The following is a 4606-nucleotide window of genomic DNA, read 5'->3' on the forward strand; positions in this document are numbered from 1 at the left end:
TTGGGCCTGGTTGACGCATGTGGGTCCAAAACGCTGGTGTTAGCGGAATCGAAATTGCGTAACAATTGTTGTCATAGGGTGTCAGCAGTATGCTTCGGCACCTGGGCGGCCGGGGTGCGGTATTCTGACGGTGCCACGTTGAGGAGCGCTCATAGTCATGCCCTTGGAATGTAGACATATCCGTGGACCTCGGTAACAAATCTGGATGTCGTGCCTTGTGTGTTGCTTGGTCCTAAGATGATCGACGTTGTGCCTCGGATTAATTCTAACAAGTGGTATCATGAGCTAGATTGTTCAGAGGCTGCAGATTGTGTTGATCTAGAGAAAAGTCTAAAGAAATCTCAAAAGAGATCAGTTTCATATGTGCTACACATAGCGATCACAAGCAACAAACCTTAGAAGAGACGAAATTTGGCGAAAAGCATGGAATCGACGGGAACTCAGAAGCGTGTCGACGAGAAGAAGAAATTGGTACCGAAGCCCAGGTAGCTAAATCTCGATGGACTCAAGGGTGGTCGGTCATTGTTGGTGGGCTGAAAACGCTGGTGTTAACGGGCCCATGGTGACCGATGTGTGAGGGGAGATTGTTGTGTTTAGTCCCACATGGTGACCGCTGGTGTTAACGGGCTCATAAGTCGGTGTTGCTCTTTTATATAGATATCTTTAATGTATTTGATTCCCAAACTTTTGCTCAGGCCCCAGCAAGGGGAATTGTTTTAGGCTCCAGAGACTTTTGCACTTTGGCATGACATGACTCATTTAGATTGCAGTGTCATTTAGATTGCAGTGTCTAAGTAACATGCATGCAATGTTAGGAGAGTACGCTACATTCTATCTTTCAGGCTCTACTCCCAAGTACTTTGTCGTACTACTGTGAGTTAATTAATTCTCCTTGACGGTAATATCTGCATATATGTAACCACATCGAGAAGTAGAGACAGCTTCAAATCCAAATCGGACAACCATATGACATCGACATCTCCACATACATTCATCAATCGAGTCGAGTGTTACTAGCCACGATTATCTAGAGGTGGAGCACACTAGCTGGTACGTGCAAGGCTCTTCTCTCCTATCACACATGCCTAGCTCATATGCATATATGTTTAGCGTACATCATCTCCTTGCATCCTCACTATTCGGCTTGGAAGGCAGCAGGAACTTAGGGTGTGCTTGTTTGTGTGGTTTTGCTGGCACAATAAAGCGCCAACGCTTTTTTATTTTTTATTTTGGCATTGAAAACCGGGAGATTTATTAATTTAGAACAGGATTACTATCTGCGACTAAAATAACTGCTACTCCCTTCTTTCATTTATATAGGGCCTAATGCGTTTTTCAAGACCGCCTTTGACTGTTAACAAGATTAATATTACATGACATGTATAATGTGAAAATTATATCATTGAAAGCTCCTTTCACATACGAATTTGACAATATGCTTTGTATAAGTTGCATGTCATATATTATTGCTCTAACATTTGGTCAAAGTTAGCCTCGAACAAAGTATTAGGCCCAATATAAATGGAAGGAGGGAGTACATCACTTGGGAGTTGGGACATCCTGAAACTAAACATTGGTTAGATGTTCCCTCCTTGTAAATTTAGCAAAGAAATCTGCAATCCCATTTTGACTACGACTAATTTTAACTAGCTTTAGTTCCCGATCTCCCATAACTACGTCCTTTACTTCCTCCACAAAGTGGTCATGATACGACCGATCAAGCATCTTATTTGTCAGCGTCAATACACCTTTGGTACTATCAGTTTGAATAATCATTGGCTGGGGCGTGTGCTGAGTAGCTACTTGTATGCCTTCCATGATTGCCATCAACTCAGCCTCAAAAACATCACCACAACTGGGTAAGTATCGGCAGGAACAAACAATCAGTTGCCCCGTGTGATCCCTGACAACGACTCCCACCCCGCCATCTTTACTTTTAACATCATACGAACCATCCACTGATACAGCTACCCAACCCACGGTTGGCGGAGACCAACTTAGTGCTGACTGTTGCTGAACAATCTTCACCGGCCGGTTTTTATTGACGCTCTGCTTTGTATGAATGGAGAACGAAGTATGCTCAATCTATCTTAATGTTCCATGTCTACACCAGAATGTCAAATTTTCCTCATGGAACATGTTTTTCAACGCAAAGAAGCAGCGGAAGTGGAGATTCCAACAGACGTGAGCACTGAGCTCACAACAAAAGTCATCAACTATAAGGTGCAGATATTGCGTTGAACTCTAAAACCGAAAGCCGTGGACGCATTTACTCACTTAATCCATTGGGCCTAATTGAAGGTTGTCAGGAATATCAAAAATTGAACTTGTTTGAGAAGGCAAGTAATCCACATGGCCAGGCACATCCAAGAGGCTGACAACGCCACATGCCGCCACTAGCGCTGAAGTGCGAAGCTTTCGCCCGGAGTCTCAACCGTGCCACACCGAGGTACCACCGTCCAAGTCCACCGCCACCAAAACAGACCTCCACAACATGATCTGGGTGACACCACTGCCGAAGCACCGCCACTACCAGGTTTCCTGCCTCCTCCCTCCTCGCCATCCACACGACCAAGAAGTGACACCACCACCGCTACGCTGCTTGCCACAGAGCCAAACGCGTGGCCTCGCCATCCAGGGCCACCGCCCCGGCATCTGAGAGAGCCCCAACACTTAGCACCACCGCCGGTCAACACAGATTTCGCCCAGCGAAGTACTCCCTCCGTCCGGAAATACTTGTCGGAGGAATGGATGTATCTAGACGTATTTTAGTTCTAGATACATCCATTTTTATGCATTCCTTCGACAAGTATTTCCGGACGGAGGGACTAGATCCACAACGACCCTCACCAGCACCCCCCACTTACCCCCAACGAGCAATGGAAGGGGAAAACCAGCCGGTGATAGGTGATACAAACCATGCACGGAAGATGGTAGCCACGACCCTGGTCATGGCCGCCCATCCGGCTCACCGGACACCACCCTGCCCCAGATCTGGACAAGGGTTGTCACCTCGGGCATCAGCCCCCGACGTTAGGCCGCGCGAGGCGGCCACCGGCACCTCTGCCGTGACCACCTCACGAAGGAGGCGGCGGCCACAGCCCCGCAAGCTGCGACCACCAACCGGGTTGGAGAGCCCTGCCAGACCCTCGATCTGGGCCGGGGCTGGCGCAAGGTCGGAGCACCAAGTCGAGGAGAGAAACGACAGCACGACGCCAGCTCTCTAGCCGCGACCATCGCCTCCGGAGCAGAGCACCTCCAGCAGCGCGACCAAGGGGCTCCCACCGACGGCAGCAGCTAGGGTTAGGGAGGTCTAGAGGAGAGTGAGGGAGAGGAAATAGATAAGGAGACCACCCCGCCGCCGCCTACCCAGGTCGGGACCTTGCCCGGCGGGGACGCTGGCAGCAGTGAGGGTGGAAGGGCGGAGAAGAGGGGACCTGGTGGCGGTGGGTGGGGGAGCCGCCCGTGTTGCCCTTGGGGACGAGGCGGGGGGGAGAGGGAGGGTGTTTGTATAGTTCAGATGGTGATTCTAACAGTAGTTTTATTTTTTCGTAGAATTGAATGAGATGCAAGAATTCAGTTGGGTATACAGTGCACTCCAGATAAATAGGTGGACTTATAGTTACATGACATGTGTTCCATTTCCATGTAAACAACCTAAACCTTATGAATAAGCATATCTTTATTTTGTCGGTCATCTATGGACTTGCTTCACTTGTTGATCCCTCAGTTTTGGAGGTTAGATTTGGTGGCAACGTGTAATTAATTATGCAATTCATTAGATTAACAGACTCGTTTCGATCACCTCTTCAAGGATGCAGACTATGAATTCTAAGGGTCATGTGGCTATCTGGACTTCCGGAGAGGAGACCAACTGGTGCTAACTCCTACCAAACTTCCTGGCTGAAAAGCTTCAAAAGGAGGACCAGAAGAGACACCAAATCTGATGCGCCACATTGACATGAAGTATAATAGTATATATTAATACGATAATCATGAATAAGAGGCACCAACATACTCTCTGCGCCTAGCATTAGTGCATGAACCCACTTCACTTTTCACCCGCTAGCAGCTACCGTCGATTACTTAAAGAACAGAACATCATAATGCCTTCCTTTTCAGACAAGAAATGGGAAGCGGTGAGAAAATTAAATCTTGGCTTAATAGAAGAAAGAAATATAACACTTTTTTTAAAGGAGGAATACCCCTGGCCTCTGAATCAGAATGATGCATGCAGACATATTATTAAACAAAATATCCAAAGGTCTGCGAAAAAGTACAAGTTCACTCGAACCTCAAAAATAAAAGAAGATAAAATTTAACACAACCGGCAAAAACAGGACTAGATGACTAAACACCTAGTCTATTATTAGACCGCCATCCAACCCGGTTGTAGATATCCCGAGCTATCATCTCCCACTGGGTACACCTAGTATCCGAAAGATCACCGGCTTCCACAGGAGTGAGAAACAGAACACATGCAACCATGTTGAACCCTGGATCAAACTGTACCATTGAATTGAATTAATTGATTACTTCTGGAACCAACAAATGTCCAGGCTTTTTAATTGTTTGCCCAGGATCAATGCAGTTCTTTAAGTTTCAA

Source organism: Aegilops tauschii, chromosome 6 (genome assembly GCF_002575655.3).
Source record: "Aegilops tauschii subsp. strangulata cultivar AL8/78 chromosome 6, Aet v6.0, whole genome shotgun sequence".
Lineage (NCBI taxonomy): Eukaryota > Viridiplantae > Streptophyta > Magnoliopsida > Poales > Poaceae > Aegilops > Aegilops tauschii.